Genomic DNA, 26,334 nt, shown 5'->3' with positions numbered 1-26,334 from the left:
CTCAGGACAAGGGAGTGGCCATTTGGGCATGCAATGTACATTTATGATATACTAGAAGTAGAAAATCCTGCAACCATAGAAAGGTTCTGACAGGATCTAAACTCAGCAAAGATCTTTTTCTTCCCTCTCCACTAGAATGCTGATAGGCTTGCCGAGTGCGTCTGACATTTTCTAGGTGGTTCTTTCCAAATTTCCAGCTTTTGAATTACATTGTCTTGTTTTGACCAGATATTGTTTTGGAATGCTCTTAAAGCAGTGGTCACTAAGCTGTGCCAAAGCTGTGCTAAAAGCTGGAATTAACAGAGGGAAGGCCATAAGGCCCATTCCTGACATCAAAGATCTGAATTTTGAAAATTTCCAGGAGAAATCTTTCAATGGACCTGTCCAAGAGATGCTGCAATGATATATAATATGAAAAATGCTTTGGCATAGCTGAATCTTATAAATCCTTTCAACTATATTTTGACAGAAGGATAAGAGTCATAGGTTCAAGCTGGTAATAGTAAAATATGTTCCTCACAAGCATTATGATCAGTCCATTCACTGCAGATGTTTGAATATAATTTAATGTACATTTATGGCTATCAAAGTTCTGGTATTATTTGAAAACAAATAGATGTTATATTATGGGATCTTCAAACTCCAGAAGTAAAACTGACCAAATGGTTTCTCCCATATATTATTATTTTGTAATGTGATTTTTCATGAGTTGTTTATTGTCATACAATAACCCTTAGACAAGAAGAGGAATGTTTTTGCAATCAGCACAGTTTTATATAAATATTATTTTCTCTTCCATTTGGAGGAAAAATGTTGCTTCAGTTCTCAAGATTAAGTGGCTGGCATCCAATATTGGGAGAGCACTCATTTCCTTCAACTAAATATTGACTACGGTTCTCTTTCCATTAACTGTTTAAAGCTGAAACTGCTATTTCGCACTTTTATAAACCACTGTTCAGAAATCTGCCCCAACACTAAAACTGCTGACTCCTACCTCCTGAACATTGACAGATTTTGCCCTTTACCTTGATTCACTTGCTGCTAAAAAACTTTAACATTCCAGATTTGACCATCTAATATCCGACCTTTCATTTTTCATTAATTTAAGCCCATTCTAAACTATATCCAAACTCATACCAAATACTTTTTCTCTAAGATCCCTGGATTGGTTTCTGTTTGAGGAACATAACTATTTTAAAATTCCCTTCCTTGTTTCCAAATCCCTCCATGGGAAATGTTGCCTATTTCTTTCGCTCCATAGATGCTGCTGCACCCGCTGAGTTTCTCCAGCACTTTTGTCTACCCACCATGACTTTTGTTCTTCCCTTTGCTGTAACGCCTTCTCTATCAACAACGTTGTAAGATATCCAATCTCCTTTATACTGTACGTCCTCATATGGTAATTCTGTGATCAGTTATATCCTTTGAATTTCATTCGTACACATGTGCCTCTATCTTGCTTTCTTTTAATAAAGTGATGCTCAAAAACATCTTTATAACGCAGGCCTTGTCTATTTATTCTGATATATTTTGCATTTTGGTATTTGATGGCTCTTCAATATTGCACTTCAGTCAGGCACCAAGTACAAAGTTTCTCAACTAAAATATTTAAATTGGACATAAAAAAAGCATCTAACTAACAAAGTATCTGATATATGACAATTAATCAAAAGTTTTACATATGGTACCTTGTCTTCAACATTACATACTGTACATTATCTATACATATGGTAAAATGTTCATTTAAAAATAGTAACAATCCAATATTGATTGCAATCTTCCATACATATTGTTGTTCTACCAATTAATTAATTAATTACATTGTAAAATTGTACAGGCATATTCATTCTCAATAATTTAAAACTTAACCTGTTATAAACGATTGCATTTTCTAGGCCTACTTATTTTCTAGTGTCTCAATGTCTTCAATATAAACAACTTAACACAGGCCAATGCAGCCATTTACCTCTACAATAATTACAATCACACACTATCCCCAAGTATTGCAAATCTAATCAAAGCAATTTATAGCTTAATTTTTTCTTGAAATTGTCCATCTTTTTAACTTCATAGGCATTTAAATTATGAGCTCCCTTTAATTGATCGCAAATTTTGAGCCTTTCATTTCTCAGCTGACCATTTCAAAGCTTGGAAGTCATTATCTCTGACCATTTCTTTCTGAATTGTTTCCAGTGCACATGACTTCTCACCCTCACTTGCTGCTCCTTGACCAGTGTGTTGAGTACTGGCTTGAGATGATGTTTAGCATGGGATTGTGATTATTTAAATTATCTTCATAACATAATACAATCCTCACTCAACACATACAATTCATTTGTCCTGGCTAAGAATATTTAGGAGCCCCAAACACCACAGTCTTTACCAAGACCTGTAGACACACCCATAATCACAATATCATACAACTTGAATAAAGTGGGCTCACTATACACCTAATTGTTCATTCGTATTATCTTTTAACTCCAGCAATGGTGCGTCTGTTGTTCAAACATTGGCCAAGTAGAGGTTTTGTGTTACCTAGGTAAATAATAGACTCAAGTCAAGTCAAGTCAAGTTTATTCGTCACATACACATACGAGATGTTCAGTGAAATGAAAAGTGGCAATGCTCGCGGACTTTGTGCAAAGAGACAAACAAACAAACAACCAAACAAACTACAAACAGAATCACATATTCTTTTACATATTAAATATTGTGGGCGGAAGAAAAAGGTTCAGTAAAGTTAGTCCCTTGTGAGATAGGAGTTTACAGTCTGAATGGCCTCTGGGAAGAAACTCCTTCTCAACCTCTCCGTTCTCACAGCATGGCAACGGAGGCGTTTGCCTGACCGTAGCAGCTGGAACAGTCCGTTGCAGGGTTGGAAGGGGTCTCCCATGATCTTATTGGCTGTGGAGTTGCACCTCCTGAGGTATGGATCCTGCAGTGGGGCGAGTGAAGTTCCCATAGTGCGTTCGGCTGAACGCATTACTCTCTGCAGAGCCTTCTTGTCCTGGGCAGAGCAATTCCCAAACCAGATGGTAATATTTCCGGACAAGATGCTTTCCACAGCCGCTGAGTAGAAGTACTGGAGTATCCTCGGAGACACTCTGAATTTACTCAATTAACTGAGGTGGTAAAGGCACTGCCTTGCCTTACTCACGAGTGCTGCGGCGTGTGATGTCTGTGTCATATCCTCAGAGATGTGGACTCCCAGATATTTAAAGCAGCTCACCCTATCCACAGTATCCCCATTTATCCTCAATGGTGTGTACGCCCTCGGATGATGTGCCCTCCTAAAGTCCACGATCAGCTCCTTAGTTTTTTTGATGTTCAAGAGGAGGCTGTTATCCTGGCACCAGAGTGCTAGATCAGCCACCTCCTCCCGGTAGGCCTTCTCATCGTTGTCTGAGATCAGGCCCACCACCACAGTGTCATCAGCAAACTTGATTATTGAGTTGGAGCTGAACCTAGCCACACAGTCATGTGTGTACAGGGAGTACAATAGGGGGCTGAGGACGCAACCCTGGAGCGATCCTGTGCTCAGAGTGAGGGACTTCGATGTATTCCCTCATCTCCTGAATTCTTATTTCTAAGCAGTAAGTTACTAAATACTCCCATCGCTCAGAAAACCCCAAATCACTAAAGAAATACTCCAGAAGTTGATGGCATTAACGAAACCATGCAATGACTTGTGGCATCTTGCCAACATTGGAGCTCTGCTCTTCAGGTGTTGTGCCCTGTTGCTTTAGTTATCTATTTAGTAGTTGGCTCCCCAGATACTTCCACATATGACACCTTTCATTCATTATACGATAGCATTTGTTTGTTGTTCAGAGCAAATTAAACATGTGTGTGCCTAATGAAGTCAGCACTGCAAACCCAGGGCTTTAAGACTACTCTTACAATTTGTTTAATGTTGAAGGTGCATTTCTCATTGATATTCCCAGCTCACATCACAATCTCAAGGTTGGGTCTGTCATCTTTCCATATATTACCATGTGATTTTGCTGAAAAGGTAACATGCTAAATGCCAAAATGATGCATCAAGGTCTTTCCCCAGTTTCAACTCTGCCATATTTGTAATCTCCCTTCCAAACTTTCTAGCTTTGATCCTGAAATTAATTCTGATCTATCCCCTATCCTATACTCTCTACAACTTATTACCTCACTTTCCCAATTCTGATGAAATATCTTTCATCTGAAACATTAACTCTGTTTCTCTTGACACAGCTGCTGCCTGATGTGCTAAATATTTGCAGCATTTTATTGCACATATGTCCTCTTCATTTTTCTGATCTTCCATTGTCAATGACTGGTGTCCAAAAAAAATGTGAATCGTGGTTATGATCAGAATTATAGTCGAGACCAGATGTACTTTGTTGAAATATGAGGTGTTTGAACTTCATTAGCGCAGAATACAACATGTACAGAGATAGATGTAAGAGATTGAGTGGGAGTGATAATTCTAGTGTGTAGGAGAAGTGAAGTGACAGGTAATGCAAAATTCAAAGAAATGCTTGTGGATTGAAGGTACTGTAAGTGTTCTACAAATCTGCGTTTAGACTCCACAATAACAAGGAGACTCAATTTTATGACTTTGTGGATTTGGTGTATTCCCGTTGACATAGATGATTGCTCCAACTTCATTGTTGGCATCAAACATCTGCTTAGATTAAGAAGATGACAAGTTGGTGACCTCCAAAGCGGTATTGCAATGTGGGAAGTTGCACAATATTATTCTGCCTTGTTCAAGGTCAAGATTACAGTTAAACAGTGGTTTTATTGCCTATTAATGGTAAATTTATAGGTTTTATAAGAATGCATCTTTGTGACAAATCACGAAAGTCATTTCCTTTGAAAGATTTCTTGGACTGAAACACAGTAGAGGCAAGATAAGATTCAAAGTGCAAACTAATTTTGGCATGTGATGAGTGAAATACTAAATGGGATAGAAGTAGCTGTGAGCAACAACAGCAGTCTGACATGAGATCCATTGTTATCATAAGGACGGAAGGCCATAAAGATGGCATGCAAACAGTGCATCGAAGCCTCTTAACTGTGATAATTAAGTATTTTTCCCCCTTTTACATGAACTTTGTTGGGCATCAGTTAAATACTGCTTACAAGCTGCTGTATAAATAGCTAAAGTATGAGCAATTAATAGAAATGAGAACGTCTCCCTTTTATTGCTGGAAACCTGTTTATAGTTGATAAATTCTTAAGTTTGGGGTAATTCTACAGATAACTACTTTCATGTGCTCTGTCACTTAAACAGGAACTCGGCTATATCTAAAATAATGGATTATTTATTTCTGTTTTTTTTTGCAAATAATCTTCCAGCAATCTGTACTATTACTAATCTAACATTAAACAATTTCACCACTAGAGATCACTACCGGTTCTTTTTTCTACAGTGCAATTCATGTTATGACTTCAGTGGTTTAGACAGTAACCAGGTGAAATACGCCTGACAGAAATTTGCCTTTTAGATAAAACAGATGTTTGATATCGCCGTAGGAACATGCTTGTGCTATGCTGCCCGAAATGCACTGTAGAGCAGAAAAAACAATAGACAATGTCCGTGATTTTAAAATATGCTGTGTGCAATAGTATTTTGATAGGATTGAAATATGATACAACCATTTGATAAAGCAATATATTACCATGGGAAATATTCAAAGTATTATAGTGTGGAATCTTCATCCCAACTTGCCCACATGTCCCATCTACATTAATCCCACCTGCTGGTGTTTGGCCTATATCCCTCTAAACCTGTCCTATCCATGTAATGTATACATTTTCTCAAACATTGTAATAGTACCTGCCTCTCCTACCTCCTCCAGAAGCTTGTTCCATGCACCCACCACCCTTTGTGTAAAAATGTTACCCCTCAGGCTCCTATTAAATCTTTTCCCCTTCACCTTAAACCTATGTCCTCTGATTCTTAATTCACCTACTCTGGGCAAGAGACTCTGTGAATCAACCCAATCTATTCCTCTCATGATTTTGTACATTTCTATAAGATCACCCCTTGTCTTCCTGCGCTCCAAGGAATAGCCTGCTCAACATCTCCTTATAACTCAGACTCTCGAGTCCTGACAAAATCCTCATAAATCTTCTCTGTACCCTTTCCAGCTTGATAACATCGTTCCTGTAACATAGTGGACAAAACTGAACACAATACTTTAAATGTGGCCTCACCAACCTACAACTGCGATGTGACCTCTCAACTGCTATACTCAATACTCTGACTGATGATGGCCTTTTTGACCACCCTTTTTACCTGTGATACCACTTTCAACAAACTATGTACCCGTACTCCTACATCCTTCTGGTCTAAATCACTCCCCTGAGCCCTACCGTTCACTATGTTGGTTTTGCCCATGTTAGTACTCCCAAAATGTAACACCTCAGATTTCTCTGTATTAAATTATTTTAACCATTCCTTAGCCCACCTGCCCAATCCATCAAGATCCTGCTGCAATTTCTGACAACCATCTTCACTATCTACAAACCACCCACTTTTGTGTCATCTGCAAGCTTGCTAAGCATGCCATGTACGTTCTCATCCAAATCATTGATATAGATGATGTCATTGATGCCCAACATAACCAACAACAGTTATTGGGTTAGGATGGGAATAATTGGCTTTCTTCTTCTTTACTTGGTTTGGCCAAGGCACCTCAAAGCTTTTTGCTCTATGTGATTTTAGGTGAAGAGATTACTTTGCTACTTTGCTTGGTGCCCTCCTCTGTTTCATTGATTGCCATTCTTACTAGGACCATAAGTCTGTTTTTTTGTTTGGAGGAATTTTGTACAATCACAGAGTCACACAGTACAGAACCAGGCCCTTCACCCCAACTTGTTCATGTTTTCTAGGCACCCATCTAAGCTGGTCTCATTTTTTCTGTTTGACCCATATCCCTCCAAACCTTTCCTTTCCAAGTACCTATCCAAATGTCTTTCAAATGTTGTTATTACACTTGCCTCAATTATTTCCCTTGATGGCTCATTCCATTTACCTACCACCCTCTGTGTGAGAAAGTTGTCCCTCATGTTCTTATTAAATCTTTCCCTTCTCACGTTAAACCTATGCCCTCTTGTTCTTGATTCCACAATGCTAGGAAAAAGACTGTACATTCACCCTATCCATGCCACCAATGATTGTATATACCTCTCTATAAAATCACCCCCAAATCTCTTACATGCCAGGGAATAAGGTCATAGTCTACCCAGCATTCCCTTATAACTCAGTCCCTTGAGACCCGGCAACATCTTCATGAATCTTTTCTGCATTCTTTCCAGCTAATGGCGTATTTCCTGTAGCTGGCTGATCAAAGTGGAATACAATACTCCAAGTCCCTCTGATGTCTTAAACAACTGCAAAACATCCCAACTTCTATACTCAAATTTTTATAGTTTTGTGATGCAATGCAGAAACAGGCCCTTCAGCCCACCGAGTCCGCACTGATGAACGATCCCCTCACATTAACTCTATCCTACACTAGGGACAATGTTTACATTTATACCAAGCCAATCAACCTACAACCTGTACGTCTTTGAAGTGTGTGAGGAAACCAAAGTTCTCGGAGAAAACCCACGTTGGTCACGGGGAGTACGTACACACTCCGTACAGAGAAGCACCCATAGCCAGAATCAAACCCAGGTTACTGGCGCTGTAAGCACTGTAAGGCAGCCATGCCACAGCTGTGCCACCGTGCTACCCTATGCCACTCAATGCCTTAACTGATGAAGGTCAGCATGCCACCGGCCTTTTTTTTTAATCACCCTGAACGTCTGAGATGCCATTTTCTCGGAATTGTGTACTTATAATCCTGAGAATTCTGTTCTACTGTTCTACAACACTTTGCGAGCTATGCCACTCATTGTGAAAGTCCTACCTTGGTTTGACATCCCCAAGCTTCTAAATTGTCTTGGATGCTTGAAAACTTTCTTAGAACTCCACTATAACATTTTCAGGTGTCCCAGATATACTGAGCACACATGGAAATATATTTTCCTCATGTTACATGAGAAGACCCACTAATGCATGTGCAATTAGTGTAAATGGGCACTTGATGGTTGGTGCAGACTTGCTGAGCAGATGGACGGGTTACAATGCTGTATGACATATGATACCAAACGATACAATAGAAATGTATTTACCCCAAGAGGAAAATTGGTCTGCCAAGAATCATTCTTGGACGACAGATGGCGCAATGGGCTAAGTGTTCGGCTGGCGACTGGAAGGTAGCCAGTTCGAATCCTGCTTGCATACTGTCGTTGTGTCCTTGGGGCAAGGCACTTCACCCACCTTTGCCTGTGTGTAAATGTAATGTAATTATGTGAAGCACTTTGGGGTCAATGCAAGTTGACTAAAAATGTGCTATATAAATAAGATTATTATAAATAAGATTATTATTATAAAACACAACAAGATACATGAAAGATGAAATGAAAGTGACGAGCGGAAAGTCCAGGATTGGGGATGTGCATTGGGGGGGCGGGGAGTCAGTCTACCCCACGACAGAAGGGGGAGGTGTTACGCAGTTTGATAGCCAATGGGGAAAAAGGATCTCCTGTGGCTTTCTCTGCTGCCTCTTGGTGGAACCAGTCAGTTGCTGAAGGTGCTCCTCAGGTTGACCAGTGTGTCATGGAGGGGGTGAGCTCTATTTTCCAAGATGCTCTGCAGTTTGAGGAGCATCCTCCCTTCCAAGATCACCTCTCATGAATCCAACTCCGCCCCCAGGACGGAGCCAACCCTCCAGATGAGCTTGTTGATAATGTAGGGATCCACGACTTTCGCCCTGCTACCCCAGCACATGACAGCATAGAAGATGGCACTGGTCACCACCGACCGATTGGTAGAACATCTGCAGCATCTTGCTGCAAATGTTGAAAGTGCAGAGCCTCCTCAGAAAGTGCAGACAGCTCTGTTACTCCTTATACAGTGCCTCAGAGTTCCTGAGCCGGTCCAGTTAATGCCTCCAAGATATTCGTTAGTATATTTCAGACCCAGGAACAGTTTCATTTGGAAAATAAATGCACTAATATTATAAATCTGCAAATAACTATTTACTTCAGCTTAATTGCTTTTATAAAGAGTTTATGCATTTTGTTGACAAAAATAACTTAATTACTAACAATTAATCAATTTTGCAAAACACTTCAAGCTGAATCACAAGCTAAAATTCAAACCAAAATTACACCATATAGCTTTCTAACCCTTAGTCTAAAGCACGTTTATCAAAAATACTTCGAAATCTTCCGAGATCCAGCCTTGCCAGCACTGTGGCATCTTTTTTTCAATTACTTTTGTGAATATAGATGGGTTTTACTGGATATATTCCGCCTAACGATTTGAATTTTATTTATGCATTTGCTTTTTACTGATTCATTGGAACATTTCCAATTCATGTAGATGCCTTAAAATGACTTTCGCTGCTCTGCAAATCCCTTCCCTTATCTCTCCTTGAAGTATAATTGTATATATTCCAGGGGATTTGTTGCCTTTAAACTCGTTAAAACCAATTAGAATTTCTACCTATTTCTAAGTCCAAGACAACACTGGAAAGCAAGTTGTTCATGTCCTCCCTAATTTAGGAGCATATTTACATGGTATTTTAGTTTTTTTAATTTGTTAATTGCTCAGTCAATTTTTGTGGATCATCGAGGTGTTTAATTTCCTATCCGACTATGGTTTTGTTGCTGTTCTTTGCTGCCAATGACCTTCGTACTTAAGTGCTCATTGCTGTTTTTTTTTTTTTTACAGTTTTCTTTTGCCACAGCTAATCTATTGTTGATAAACACATTTTAAAGCTACCAAAGGAAGTATTTGTCATCTGGTTTTAATAACCTATATACTTTTTATATCTGGTTTATAGCTTTATAACAAGCCTTTTAAGCAAATACTCAGTCATGCAGATTATCTTCACGACAGACATTATATCAAGTTATTGTCTCATTTGGATTTTGAGTCAATTCTCAAAGGTAGAATGATGAACTGCTGAGCAGGAGTTTCATTAAAAACAAGTGTTTGGCATAAAAGAGCCATTGTATTGGCTGGAGTGATATCATATCCAAATGTTTCTGCGGAACATCCTGACCTAGAATGTCTTGTGATGAACCTACCTGGTGAATGCATTCTATGCTCCCTCTGAGCACAAGGCCAAAGGGATGATGATATATGACCCCATAAGCCTCGAGTGTGCCCTTTCCCAGGGTCATGTTGCAGATGTTAGATAGGTCCTCCTGAGGTTGACCCTGCCCCAATGACGAGATGGAGTACAGGTAGGAGATTCAGAACCTCGTAACCTGGTGCCAAAACAACAACATTTCCCTCATTGGCAGCAAGACAAAGGAGATTGTGATCAACTTCAGGAAGCACAGCAGTACACATACCCCAGTATACATTGACGATGCCAATGCAGAGATGGTTGAAAGCTTCAAGTACTTGGGAGTAAATATCACCAGCAACTTCTCCTTGACTAGCCATATTGAAGCAATGGCCAAGAAAGCACACCAATGCCTCTACTTCCATAGAATCTATAAGAAGTTCAGCATATCCCCAACTGCTTTCACCAACCTCTACAGATGTGCTGTGGAAAGTATTTTATTGGGCTGCATCATAGCATGGATTGGGAACAGCTTCGTCCAAGACCGCAATAAATTACAGTGAGTTGTGGAAAGGCCATCGTGCAAACCAACCTCCCTTCCATTGACTCCATTTATACTTCACGCTGCCTCGGCAAGGTCACCAGCATAATCATGGACGAGTCTCACTGCATTCATTCTCTCTTCTCCACTCCCCCATAAGGCAAGAGGTACAGAAGTGTGAATATGCACACCTCCAGATTTAGGGACAGTTTCTTCCCAGCCATCATCAAGCAATGGAACCATCCTATCACCAACCAGTGGGCGGGCCTGAGCTACCACCTACCTTATTGCAGACCCTCGGACTATCTTTAATCGGAATTGACTTTATCTTATATACATTATTCCCTTTATCCTGTATCTGTACACTGTGGATGGCTTCATTGTAATCATGTGTAGTCTTTTGGTTGACTGGATAGCATGCAACAAAAAAGCGTTTCACTGTACATCAGTACATGTGACAATAATAAAATAAACTATTGTCTTCCTTAATAGGAGGGTTAGATGGTTACGGCAGCAAAGCATTTCAGCTATAACCACGGCAAATTTCATGGGGTATATGATGTCCCTTGCCGAATTATACCTGAGGTCAGGTGTACGGTCAGGAGAGATTAAAGGATCAAAGAAGAGTGAGGGAGAGGGGTCATTTTTATTTGAGGAGTGATCTGATTCTCAGAAATTCAAGACCAATGCCAATCAGGTGTTTAGGGGAAGATAGACACAAATGCTGGAGTAACTCAGCGGGTCACGCAGCATCTCTGGAGAAAACGAATAGGTGAGGTTTTTGGGTCGAGACCCTTCATCGCACCGAGAGTCAGGGGAGATCAGTGGCTGGGAATACAGTGCAATACCAGGTAAAGGGTGGATAGGATACATGATAATATGGAACCTGATTTAGTGGGATGCCAGTCCAGCACAAGGCTGTGAAAATAAGGTTGTCCTAGAGCCATCCGCGATATATATATCAACACATTCCCCGATATGTATTTATGCAGATTTATTTGTGAAAATAAGTAATTGATGTGTTAAAGGTATCATTTTTATAATGTGGGTATCTGATAATACCTGTCGCAAAGGGGGAGGTGCAATGAGACCTGGGTGTCCTTGTACAATGGTCACTGAAAGTTGGCATGCAGGTACAGCAGGCAGTAAAGAAAGCTAATTGAATGGTGGCCTTCATAACAAGAGGATTTCAGTATAGGAGTAAAGAGGTTCTTCTGCAGTTGTATGGGGCTCTGGTAAGACCACATCTGGAATATTGTGTACAGTTTTGGTTTTCTAATTTGAGGAAGGAAATCCTTGTGATTGAGGCAGTAGGTTCACGAGATTGATCCCTGGGATGGCGGGACTGTCATATGAGAAAAAATTGAAAAGACAAGGCTTGTACTCACTGGAGTTTAGAAGGATGAGGGGGATCTTATAGAGAAATATGAAATTATAAAAGGACTGGATAAGCTAGATGCAGGAAAAATGTTCCCAATGTTTGGTGAGTCCAGAACCAGGGACCACAGTCTTAGAATAAAGGGGAGGCCATTTAAGACTGAGGTGAGAAAAAACTTTTTCATCCAAGGAGCTGTGATTTTGTGGAATTCCCTGGCATAGAGGGCAGTGGAGGCCAAATCACTGGATGGATTTAAAAGAGAGAATCAAGGGATATGGGGAGAAGGTCTTACCTCCTGCAACCACCTGCAACCTCCGGCAACCACCTTCAACTAGCATCGCAACTGGCTTCGACTAAAAAATTACCGATTTTTAAAACGGCAACCTATTTTTAGTCGCTGCAGGTTTTGAATTTGTTGAAATAATCGCCGGAACATAGAAGAAGCGGAAATCACTTTCGACCATTAAGGAGACTGACAAAAACCTCCGGGAACTGCACGGAAACCTTGGGTGGGGCACTAAGTCTCCAGAGGTTTCCGTTCAGGTTTCCCAAGTGGGACAGGGGCATTACAGCACCAGGGACCCCGGATCGATCCTGATTATGGGTGATGTCTATACGGAGTCTGTACGTTCTCCCCATGACCGCGTGGATTTTCTCCGGGTGCTCTGGTTTCCTCCTATACTCCAAAAACATACAGGTTTGCAATTAATTGGCTTTGGTAACATTTTAGTCCCTAGTGTGCAGGATAGTGCTAGTGCACGGAGATCCAGGAGATCTATTTTTTTCAGATTTATTCATGAAAAATAGATCTTTGACCTCTCTGATCCTCTGTCTTGTCAAATCAATTTTAATGAGGCAAATATTAAATTAATACACAGATCTTTCATGTTTTTAATTCCATTTTGATGTAAATATATATTTTTAAATTAACTAATTTTGTTTAAAAAGTTGGTTCATAGATCATTTACTGACTTCTGCCAAAATCTATCATAGTTTTCTTGGGTATTGGTTCTACACCATATGCCATTGGAGCTTTGCTTGTGCAGCATTATAAACAGTATATAACAGTGTGTAATATGTTTACCCTGATGTCAAAGTCAAATTTGAGGAGAATATGGCAATACAGTGTAAAATGTCAGGGAGTATTTCTAACCTCTTTGCCTTGAAATTCTGGTGAGATGCACTTAGGCACTGTATTCAAGATTCAAGATTCAAGATAGATTTAATTGTCACGTGTGCCTGATGACACAGTGCAATGAATTTCCATACAGCCATACAATAAAAATCAACAGGACACAACACACTATAGGGTTTGACATAAAACATCCCCACACAGCAGAATCAAAGTTCCCCACTGTGTGGGAAGGCACCAAAGTCAATCTTCTTCCTCCACTATTCCCCGTGGTCAGGGCCTCCCCAAGCCCTCCGCAGTTGCCACTACTGGCGGCCCGATGTTCAGGACCGCACGCCGGGGTGTTAAAAGTCCGACGTCGGGGCTGATAACTCCTCTATCCTGTGTTTGCAGTATGCTGCACACAGCACATGTTCTCACATTGGAATAGTAAGCAATATAATTTGTTTGGGCAGTTTCTGAGTCGCATGTATAAAGTGTGTTAAACACAATTGTGTACTTTTGGAAATGTAATTCTGTTCAGTCCAGAATTAATTGCAGTTGGAATATTATTTTATTATTAGCTAATGTTATAAAAGACAACAAATGCTGCATGGTATTTGTTTGAGGGAACTTGCTTGTGTTTTAGTGGCTGATTGTGTTGGGTGCTTTTACAATGATTACACATGTGCAACATGCATGGTAGATGGCTCCAGTCATATACAGTGTCAACTGTAGGTATGTTACAAAACCTACCTGAATCGTCATTAGGAATCTGCCCTCAGCCATGTCGGCGATTTTGGCGCTGTTTGGAGGGGGCGGGTTTAAAACGCGATTTTTACTAGGCTGTACTAATCGCACATGTTCAGCCTAGTAAATCATTAACGAAAAATCGCTGCAAGACCCGGTCGCAAAAGGTATTATTAGTTTTATAGGCCTCAATAATATAGTTCTAATAGTTTTAAAATTACTGTTTCATCTCGCAACCTCTCGCAGCCCCAGGGTTTTATAGTGCAAACAATTAAAGGTATGTACCTTATTTTTACATTAAATGGGGCATATATATAACCCTATATATCAAATTATCTATAACGAATAGCTCATTTTGGGCTTTTTATATCCCGCAGTATTTTTCTCGGCACTTGAGGGCACTAATCCAGCGCTATGTCAACGTTCTAAACCGGCGCGTTCCACATGAACCCACTAGAAAGCCGATTTAAATGGGCATTTATTTACAGCAATTGAACACTAAATTCCTTCCATTTGGCCTATAAATTAATGTAAATTAGATATAAAAATCATGTTATATTGTGAATTATTTGTGAATAATCTTTGGACACTTAGGCTATTTAAAAATGTTAATCTTTCCTTAAGAAATGGGCGTTTGATTATCCAAGATCACAGCTTTTTTGTAATGTCCATTGAAAATCAATAGGGAACAAGATGCTAATTTCCGAGTATGAAAATGGTCATAACTTTTTTAATACTTGAGATATGAAAGTGAATTTGGTGTCAAATTAAACTTATTGTTATGCTTTATCTGATGGGATAAATTGCAGACTTGATTTTTTAAATCTCAAAATTTTGTAACATTGCTATCAACTGTGGATATGTTGATATCACACAAGACATTCTTCACAATCGTAACATGTTGTTTCCATTTCAGAACAGATTTGGTTATGGATTGAGTTTTGCATATATAATCCGTAGAGTATAAAATATGGCATATATACACACACAAATATATCCATGCAGCAAATTAGCACATTCAGCATAGAAAGGTTAACATGAAAGAACAAAAATCTTGAACTTTCACTGTGGAATGATAGATGTGTACAATCTACATTTTTACTGAAATGCTTCCTGCTGTTTTTATGGAAGCATTGTTGAAAAGATGCTAACTGGTATTAAAGTAGCAGATAAAACAATTTAATAACTCATATACATTGCTTTATGATGTGATCTCATTGCTGTTTTTCAGTATGTTAAAAAATATATCACCTTCCAGACGTATACTTCAAAAAAAATGTGGTGTTATATTTGAGTGTGCAGTAGAAACCCCGTGTGAAGTGAAATGCCCTAAGTGGGTGAAGTGGAGAGGGCTTATTCTGTCAATAAGGGAACCTTCACTGCCGGCTACAAACAAAAGACATGAGAGCATTATTAATGTAATTTCCAAGAGAAAAGCAGGCCATCAAGCTGTCTCGATGACTTGTTGCTATTCCTGTATAATTTACGTGAACGTCTGGTTTACAAATATACATTAGTCACAAAATTCATATTTTTGTTGAAGATATCACATTTATTTAACATCGTGACACCAGTATTAGAAAGGAAAGTCAACCATTCCAATAGCAAGTAATATAACTCTCCAATCTCCTCTGAAGAAGGGTTTCAGCCCGAAATGTTGCCTATTTCCTTCGCTCCATAGATGCTGCCTCACACACTGAGTTTCTCCAGCATTTTTGTCTGCCTTCGAAGTTCCTTCAAATGGTTTATTTCTTCAGATTTAAAAGTTGAACATTATAGAATTTCTCCAGCTGTTTTATACTGCTTTGCAGAAGCTTCACACTTATTTGTAAACATCGAATCTTCAGGAAGCTTGTGGGAAATATATTTCAAAAGCAAAAAAACAGATGTTGTAAATATTACATGAAAGAAGGAAGTGCTTGAACAGGACAGGCAGCTTCTGAGAAAAGAGGAGCAGAGGTAACATTTTGCATCAATGATCTTTCATCAGGCTGATTCAAATTTCAGTGTTGCCTCCCTGGTATTAGGATCCAGGATGTATCGAAGTAGCTACAGAACATTCTTAATAGGAGGGTGAACAGAATGGATTAATTGTGTACATTGCGGGTAAAAGAGGAGAGGAAGGTGCTTTATTTATTGAAGAGAACACCATGGCAATAGCCTGACATGATATATATATGTTTTTTATTTTATTTTTATTAGAAGTACAGTAAATTACAGTAATACACAACACATATATCTTATTACATTTTGTTGTACCACTTTGTTTTTCGAGCTTTAAAAAAGGTAGAAATAAAAGAAGTAAGGAAAGTGAGCAAGAATCGTGAAGGTGCAGGAAAGTGTTGGGAGAAGAAAGTCCCTTGGGGAAGAAATTAGAGAAGGAAGTAAAGAAAGGAAATAAGACCCTAGAAAGAAAAGAAAAAAAAGGAAAAACAATCGCCCTATTGTAACACAAAACTCCGCAAAAAAGGATATACCAACGGTGTATTTTTTAAAATTTATTTTATACCCCCCGTTACCAGATCCTGGTACCATTTATGCTTTAAATTACTATTGCACCTTATGCTTGTAATAGTTCCGTAAATGCAGACCACGTCTTTTGGAAGTGGTCTGCTTTGCCTGCTAGGAGGAGTCTCATCTCTTCCAAGTGTAGTGTTTCGAACATGTTTGAAATCCACATTTTTATTGTTGGTATTGGAGCATTTTTCCAAAATTTGAGTATAAGCTTTTTTCCCATTATTAGCCCGTAATTAAGTAAGTTCTTTTGAAACACATTTAATTCGGGGTTACCTTCCGATATTCCAAAAATGATCCATTCTGCTTTTGGTACAAGTTTTATTTTAAATAATTTTATGAAGATTTCAAATATTTAGTTCCAGAATTTTTGAATTTTTATACAGAAAACAAAAGAGTGCGCTATGTTAGCTTCTTGTGACTGACATTTATCACAAATGGGTGAGACATTGGGGAAAAATTTAGTTATTTTAATTTTTTAATAATAGTCTATGTAATGTTTTATATTGAATTAGAGTATGTCGTACGTTGATCGAGCATTTATGCACATATAGTAAGTGTTTATCCCAGCTCTCTTTTGAAATTTTTATAGCTAGTTCTTGTTCCCAGTCTCTTCTAATACCATCAGTTGTAGGTATTTCTATATTTAAAATAATGTTGTATAAGTATGACATTAGATTTGCTGACGCAGCCTTTGTCTTCATGGCTTCATCCAATATGTCTGGGGGCATGTTATGATAGTCTTTTGTGTAATTTTTCAGATAGTCACGGATTTGAAGATATTTAAAATATTGATTATTTTTCAAATTCTATTTCAGTTGTAATTGTTGAAATGATGATAATTTTCCTAATTCATACAAGTCTCCGAGCGTTTTGATTCCCATTCTTTCCCATTGTGTAAATGATTTATCTATAATTGAGGGTTTAAACGACGGGTTATTGACTATTGGCATTAAAAGAGATGGATTTCTTAATTTTAGATTCTGTTTTATTTGTTTCCAAGTTCTAATTGTGCTATGTATCATTGGATTTTTATTATAATTTTTGTTATTCAGATTCATTGGTGAGAGGAGAGTCGCTCCTATATTACATGGAGAGCAGTCCTCTCTCTCCATTACAATCCAGTCCACCTGCTGGGCAGAGTTGTCCAGCAGGTGAATCATATTTTTAATATTTACTGCCCAATTATAGTAAAATAAAGTTAGGGAGCGCTAAACCATCTCTTTTGGTTTACTAAGGTGTGCTCTTTGTATTCTGTGGGATTTGTAATCCCATATAAAATTTGTAATGTCTGAGTAGTTTTTTGAAAAACTTTTTTGGAAGATATATTGGAATTGATTGAAATAAATATAGGATTGTGGTAAAAAGATAATTTTTATAGGATTTATTCGACCTATTAAAGACATCGGGAGCGTTTTCCAGAATTTAATTTGATTATTTAGTTTCTTAAGTAAGGGGCTATGATTGGCATTAAACATAGCGTGATAATTTCTAGTGATTCCAATTCCTAAATATTTAAATCTTTCTGTGGCTATTTTAAAGGGGGATTTAAAGAGATGTGTTGAGTCTTTCGGTTTTATCGACATAATTTCACTTTTGTTCCAGTTTATTCTGTATCCTGAGAAAGATCCAAAGTCCTCAATTAGATTTAATATGTTTGGTATACTGATTTGGGGTTGTGTGACATACAGTAATACATCATCTGCGTATAAGGATATTTTGTTATTTGAATATTTTGTATTATAACCGTAAATATCCGGGTGTGTTCTGATTTTTTCAGCTAAAGGTTCAATTACCAGAGCGAATAACAGCGGTGATAATGAACATCCTTGTCTATTGTCCCTTGTTAATTGGAATTTTGTAGATAGTATATTATTAGTTAATATTCTAGCCATGGGTTTGTTACATAATAATTTTATCCATGCGATGAAGCTCTCTCCCATTTGAAATGTTTGCAATACTTTAATCATATAATCCCACTCTACTTGATCAAACACTTTTTCTGCGTCCAATGAAATGATAGATAACTCTTGTTCTTGAGGTTTGTGAGTGCATTATGTTAAACAGACGTCTCAGGTTATTAAATGAATGTCGCTTAGGTATAAATCCCGTTTGATCCTCATTTATTAATTTACTAACATATTGACAGTCTTCTAGCTAGTGTTTTCACTAATATTTTTTGATCTGTATTTAACAAAGCAATAGCTCTATATGAACCTGGTTCTTCTATATCTTCATCTGTTTTAAGTATTAATGTGATCGTTGATTCTGCTAGTATTTCAGGTAAGATTTGTTCTTTAAAAGCGTATGTATACATTTTCTGTAGACGTGGTGTAATTATGTTGTAAAAACATTTATAAAATTTGTTACTGAATCCGTCTGGTCCTGGTATTCTTCCATTCTTAAGTGTGTTTATTGTGTCTTCTATTTCCTTAGATGTAATTTGTGCTCTCAGTTCCTCTTGTTCCTTCAATTATATTTTTGGAAGGTTACAATTGTCCAAAAATTCTGAAACTTTATTATTGTCTATTAGCGTTTTCGATGTGTATAAATTCTTGTAATATTGAGCAAATCTTTTATTGATATCATTAGGTAATAATTCCCTTCTATCTGATTTAATCTTTAAAATTGCATGATCTTTTTCCTGTTTTTTCAGTTTGCGTGCCAAAGGTTTATGGGGTTTATCCCCAAATTCAAAATGTTCTTGTTTTGTAATTTGGAATAATCTTATAATCTTCTCTGATAATAATTTATTTAGCTAAAATTTCAGTGTTAAAACTTTATTATTTTTATCCATAGTTGGGTCTTTAGCATTATCTATATCTAGTTGTCTGATTTGTTCTTCTAATTGTCTTTGTTCATTCTTATTCTTTTTGTTTTGAAAAGCTTGATACGAGATAATGACTCCTCTAATAAATGCTTTGAAGGATTCCCATAATAAAGTGGCCGATATATCTGGTGTATCATTTGTCTCAAAAAATAGGTCCATCTGTTTTTTTAGATATATACTCCCTTGTGGGTCTTTCAGAATTTGCGAGTTAAACCTCCAGAACGATTTGTTCGTAGACATTCCTTCCAATTTTAAAACGAAAGTTAGCGGAGAGTGATCTGAAATCGTATTGGTGTGATATTTAGGGTTCATAGTATAAGGGATTAGTTTTGTATCCACGAGGAAGTAGTCTATACGTGAGTATGTTTTATGTACCATTGAATAAAATGAGTATTCCCTTCCAGTCAGATTCGCGATCCTCCAGACGTCTGCTATATTTGTATTTTTTATATATGTATTTAAGAGTTCACTAGTTTTAGATTTCATATTACCTCTTTGTTTTTGCATCGATTTATCTAAGTACGGACGTAAAACACAGTTGAAGTCTCCTCCAATTATACCATTTTGGTAGTTAAATTCTGCGATTGTATACAGGATTTTATTATCAAAATTGGGCGCATATATGTTTACCAAAGTGATTGGCGTAGCATGGATCTCTCCTGTAACTATAAGATATCTCCCGTCCTTATCTGAGATAATGTTCTTTGATTTGATGGTATTCCTTTGCGAGTAATAATTGCGGTGCCTCTGGATTTCGAAGTATATAAGGAGTGAAATGTTTGGCCTATCCAATTCACCCTCAATCTCATCTGATCTTGATGTTTAAGGTGCGTTTTTTGTAGAAAAGTAATGTCCGTGTTATATGATTTCAACTGAGCTAGTATTTTGCCCCTTTTAATTGGTTCATTAATACCCCTTATATTCCAGCTACACAGTGATTCCTCCTATTTTCTTTTGTTTATCATCTTGCATTTTCTCTGATTTTAATACCCTTATTTATTACGGTGCATCCATACCTCAGGACTCTGGATATTTGGGGGGCGTTTTTATTATTAACTTCCTTGGTAGATCCCTTTTGCGATTTTCCTTGAAAAAAAACCACATAGTGACATATTGTAATTAAAAAAAAAATTGAACAAGTAAAATTACAGTGTCTGAAGTATTCGACACTGTAGTGCGTGTCCCACGCGTCTGTGGGATTCGACATCTATTCGACTTCCGAAGTTGATGTTGTACAATTAGCTCCGCTCCTTTTATTACTCTAAACCTAAGAAGGCGGTGCCATTTCAAAATCAATTATATTTCACCCAATTACACTATATCTATATTACTAAAACTCTGTTCTTAACCGGTTTTGGCTTTCTGTGCTGCGGTTTCCGAGAGTACGCCGCCACCTACGGCCGTCATTTTTGGCCACCTTGCTCAGAGCCCCCCTCCGCCGCATGTGTGCCGAGGATTTTTCCTGTCGATGAAAATTGACAGAGATATTAATGTTTTTACAACATTCCGCATTCTCACTGCTGCCCCCGCTGGAGGGAGAGGGAGGAATATAAAACCAGGAAGTGGTGTGCCTCAATCAGTCTCTGCAAGTGGTGTGCCTCAATCAGAGCTTTGAATGACACTGACAAATGTCTACAGCACTGTGAGTACCCTTAATTTGGTTTGAAAATGAAAATATGGTTAGAGGTAAAAAAACACTGTCTGCAAATGGTGTTTTGGGTTGGGGTGTGCAGTCAAAGTCCCCTCCTCTGCTAGTTGTGTGTCAATCAGTCTCCCCCCTGTGCCTCCCAGTCTCTGCAAAATGGTGTGCCTCAATCACAGCTTTGAATGACACTGACTCCCTACAGCCTGCGAGTACCCTTAATTTGGTTTGAAAATGAAAATCTGGTTTAGAGGTAAAAAAAACCTGTCTGCAAATGGGTGTCCTTGGGTTGAAGTAAAAAGGCACTCTCTCTCTCCCCCCCCCTCCCTCTCCTCTTCCCCCCCCCCTCCCAGTGAAAGACCTCCTCCCCTCCTCTACAGAGGTATCTCTCTCTACCCTCCCAGTTAGGAATCTCTCCCCCCCTCCCCCCCCAATGAGGGATCTCTCCCCCCCAGCGACTTCCCCTCTCTCCACAATGAGGGCAGCTCTCCTCTCCTCTCCCCCCCCCCCTCCCCCCTCCCCCCCCCCCCCACCCCCCCCCCCTAAAAACCCCCCTCCCTTCCACACCTCCCTACCCCCTCCCTACTCCCCCCCCCTCACTCAGCCCCCCTCTCTTCTCCCCTCTCTCCCCCCCCCTCTCTCTCCCCCCCCTCTCTCATCTCCCCCCCCCTCTCCCCTCCCCCCCCCCCTCTTCTCCCCCCCCCCCCCTCTTTCCCCCTGCAGCTGCTCTGCTGTTCATCTCTGCGTTGCTTATCAGTCTTTCCTTTATTTTGAACAATGAATGTCCTTGAGTTGAATTCCAAAGCGTCCAAAGGAGATAAGGTGGCTAGACCAGCGCACGTGGAAATTCTCTTCCATTTTAAACTTTTAGAGAATGGTGTTTCTTCCCTTATCTTCAGGTGTTCTCTGTGAAGTAATAAAAGGAAAGAAACTGTCCATATCTTCCCGCTGCCGTGATTAATCTTCTGTTTCTGCCACAATCTCTTGGGCATATTTATAAGATGCGTCCGAATTAGTGAAAGTTTTCTCTTTTCCCTTGAAAGTAATGCGCATCCTGGCCGGATAAAAAACGCCACATCTGACATCTTTAACTCCATGGAGAATCTGTCTTGTCTGTTTGAACTTTCTTCTCTTTTGCACGATCTCATAGGGATAATCCCGGAGGAGTTTGATAGTGTCGTTTCCAAAGGTCATCTTCACTCCATATTTGATTTTTTTCATCAGCTCTTCAAGTGCTGAAATGTCCCGAAGTTTGACTATGATCTGTCGTGGGTGGGCTGGATCTGCTTGTGATCTTGGCTTAAATCTAGGTATTCGATTCAATTTCCGGTTCCACAGATAAATTGAGTACATGTTTGATTAAGTTGGCAGTGAACTCACAGGCATTGTTCCCCTCTGCCCCTTCTGTTACTCCCAGTATTCGTAAATTTTGGCATCATGAGCGAGCTTCGAGATCAAGACATTTATCTGAGACTTTCGCCAGTTGACTCTTCAGGCTTGGTTCTAGCTTCATTTCCTGCATATCTTCAGCCATTTGATCAACAACTGTTTCCATGTCTTTTATTTCAGTGACATGTGAAGAAACAATTACATGCACAGCCTCAAAATTTTTCTTAGTTTCCACTTCCCCTTTATTAATTCTCCCCATTACCTCTTCATGCACATCCTCAATTCGTTTTTGTATAATGCCAATGCAGTCAATAACTTTTTGATTACCAGCAAGAGAGAGAGAGAGAGAGTCAATTTAATTGTCATTTGGACCCCTGGAGGTCCAAATGAAATGCCGTTTCTGCAGCCATACATTACACACAAATAGACCCCAGACACAACATAATTACATTTTACATAAACATCCATCACATAGCTGTGATGGAAGGCCAAAAAAAAACTTATCTCTCCACTGCACTCTCCCCCCCCCCCCCGATGTCAGAGTCAAAGTCAAAGCCCCCGGCTGGCGATGGCGATTGTCCCGCGGCCATTGAAGCCACGCCGGGTGGTGCGAGGTCTCTTGGTGTTGGAGCCCCCGGTGTGCGCTCGCAAAGTCCCGCGGCCATTCCAGCCGCGCGGGGCAGTGCTGTAGGCCCCGCTCCAGGAGCTCTTCAACCCCGCAACACGGGCGGGAGAATTCGCCGTTGCAGGAGCCCCGAAAAGCGGTCTCCCTCCAGGGATCCGCGGGCTCCCGGTGCCGCCGTCCGCAGACCCGCAGTAGCAGCCTTCGCATCGGCAGCAGCAACAGCAGCAGCAGCGGCAGCAGCAGCGCTCCTCCACCGCTCCACCCGCTCCGATCTCGGCCAGCTCCGCGACGGCAACGGTGAGTCGGCACCAGAGTCCCCGGCTTCTTCTCGTTGGAGGCCGCTCCTCGTTGCGGCCTCAACGACACCCGAGACCCGACGAGAAAAGGTCGGGTCTCCAGTGCAGGGAGAGATTCAAAAGTTTCCCCCCCCCCTCCCACCCCACCCCCATCCCCCCACACACACACCCCAACATAAAATAACAAAAACTACATAAAAACACAGACAAAAAAATAATAAAACGCGGACAGGCTGCAGAGGCCGCTGCTGGCCAGAGCCGCGCCGCCTACCATTGATGTTCGACATATTTTCCATCAATTTAACATAAATATTTCCCATCATTTTTGAGTTTCCAGCCTCAATATCCTTTCTCGGTTCTCTTACCGAGTTCTTTATCTCCTCCATTTCATTTTTCTCCGTAGTAGCCATCTCAGTCTTGGATCTTGTAGCCATTCCAGAATCCACTTCAGAGGTCTGTTCTTCAGTTTTCTGTGTTTTCAGCAGTTGAGATTTTTCTCTGAGGGCTCCGAGCTGAAGACAGTTTTTTCATTTAAAATCCTTTATCCTCCGTTTTAAATCACAGCGCTTACTGATGACATCATCAGCGTGACGTCCCGGGGCTCCGGTGAGTTTTTGAATTGGTCCCGACCTCCAGACCCGATTTTAACGCGAAAAATCGCGATTTTACAGCAGCGGAGCTAAAAGTTGCGACTGCTAGTCCAGCATGGCGCCACCGGAAGTGCCTGACATGATATTGATGAAGGATCACCCAATGTGACTATTTGGGCAGAACTGAGAAATACTATAAAAAGCAGATGATCACCATGTTGGGATTGTGTTAAAGGCTTCCAAATATTCAACGGGAATCAGGAACAAATATGCTGGGAAATTACAGGCATGTGCAGGACCAATAGACTTGTCATTGCAGGGGATTTTAACTTTCCCAATATAGTTTATTCTGCCATAGTGCCAAGGACTTAAATGGGGGTGGGATTTGTCAGTCTGTTCAGGAAAGTTTCCTCAGAGAATATGAAGATGTCCCTGCAATGGAGAACGCAAAGCTTGATCTACTCTTATGGAATTGGGCAGGGAAAGTGACTGAAGTTCTGTGGGTGCACCATTTGGGACTAGTGACCACAGTTCTATTTGCTTTAGGTTATGGATAGGTATGGGTCTGGTCCATGGGTTAAAGTTCTAAAATAAAGGGGACATGAAATAGCTGTGACACTTAAGTTTAGGGAAAATCCAAAGAGATTTTAAGTATATTGAAGGAAAAGGGTAACGAGAGAGAGAGAGTAAAGTCCCTCAAAGTGATTGTCTTATGTGTGAAGCCACAAGAGTTGGGCAAGGACACAATGAATATTTATCTTCTGTTTCTTTTATCGTGGAGAAAGACATAAAGACACGGGAACTTGAGAAAGTTAATGGAGATGTCTTGAGGACAGTCTGTATTACAGTCAAGGAGGTTCTGGATGTTGTAAAATGTATGAAGGTAGATATTTCTGGGCCTGATAAGATATATCCAAGGGACACTGTGGGAAGCAAGACAAGAAATTGCAGGAATCCTGGCAGACAATCATCATTAGACACGGGTGAAGTGTCAGAAGCCTGGAGGGTGGTTAATGTTGTGCTTCTATTTAAAAAGGAATTCAAAGAAAAATCTGGGAACTGTAGACCAATAAATCTAGCATCTGTGATAGGAAAGTTACTGGTAATAATTCTGAGGGATAAGATGGATATCTGAAAGAATGCAGAGATGATTTATGAGGATGTTGCCAGGCTTCAAGGGCCTGAACTGTAGGGAAAGGTTGGGCAGGCTAGGACATTATTCCTGGAAGGTTGAGGGGAGACATTATCGAGGTGTATAAAATCATCTGGGTGTTGATAGTGGGTTTGGAAAGATTGAATAGCAATCGGACAACATTTATGGGAATAAATGCCATAACATTTAGGAATATGGCAAACTTTTGACATAGAGGGTAGTGGGTGTATGGAACGGGCTGCCAGAGGAAGTAGTTGAGGCAGGTACAATAACAACATTTGAAAGACATTTGGACAGGCACATAGATAGGACAGATTGAGAAAGATATGGAGCAAATACGGGAAAACTGTACTATCGTCGAGTCATACTCATAGAGTCATAGATGGTCGTATTTGACCGTTCGAGTCTACTGCCATTCAATTACAGCTGATCTATTTTCCCTCGCAACCCAATTCTCTTGCCTTTTTCACATAACCCTTAGCACCCTTTTAATGAAGTAACTGTCAATCTTTGCCTTAAAAATACCCAATAACTTGGCCTCCACTACCATCGGTGGCAACGAATTCCACAGATTTACCACCCTCTGACTAAAGATATTCATCCTCATCTCCTTTCTAAAGTTATGTCCTTTTATTCTGATTCTATGCCCTCGGGTTCTAGATTCTTCCACAAGTGGAAACATCCTCTCCACATCCTCGCTATACAGAAGTACTTCCCTTTCCCTGTGTTAACCCAATCATCCCCGGGATCTTTCTCCCTGGGGTAAACCTCCTCTGGACCCTCTTCAACGCCAGTATAGCCATCCTCCGATAAGGGGCCCAAAACTGCACACAATACTCCAAACGCGGTCTGACCAGTGCCTTATAAAACCTCAGCATTACATACCCGTTTGCCTTTCTTACCACCAATTCAACTTGCAAATTCACCTTTTGGGAATCCTGCACTCCCAAGTCCCTTCGCACCTCTGATTTCTGAATCCTCTCCCCATTTAGAAAATAGTCTTCGTCTTTATTCCTACTAGGAAAATGCATGACTCCATACTTTGCTGCACTATATTTCACCTGCTACTTATTTGCCCACTCCCCCACCTATTGAAGTCCTTCTGCAAAGTCCCTGCTTTCACTACACTACCTAGCTTTTCACCATTTGCAAACTTGGCCACAAAGCCTTCAATTCCCTCATCAAAATCATTGATATACAACGTGACAGCCCCATCACCGACCCCTGCAAAATACCATGAGTCACTGGCAGCCAACCAGAAAAAGCCTCCTTTATTGCCACGCTTTGCCTTCTGCCATCCAGCCAGCCTTGTATCCATGCTGGTATCTTCCCTCTAATACCATGGCCTCTCATCTTCTTTCACAGCCTCACGTTTGGCACCTTATTAAAGGTCTTCTGAAAAT

General features: G+C 39.9%; 1 protein-coding gene across 3 annotated transcripts in view; it reads left to right on the top strand.

The window, feature by feature from the left end:
- Nucleotides 1-26,334, top strand: part of LOC129703924 (adhesion G protein-coupled receptor A3) — a 619,806-nt gene that overhangs the window by 177,513 nt on the left and 415,959 nt on the right. The gene's annotated exons all lie outside the window — the stretch shown is intronic.

Source organism: Leucoraja erinacea, chromosome 15 (genome assembly GCF_028641065.1).
Source record: "Leucoraja erinacea ecotype New England chromosome 15, Leri_hhj_1, whole genome shotgun sequence".
NCBI lineage: Eukaryota > Metazoa > Chordata > Chondrichthyes > Rajiformes > Rajidae > Leucoraja > Leucoraja erinaceus.
Note: the sequence above shows the minus strand (reverse complement) of the source record. Positions and strands in the feature narration are given on the sequence as shown.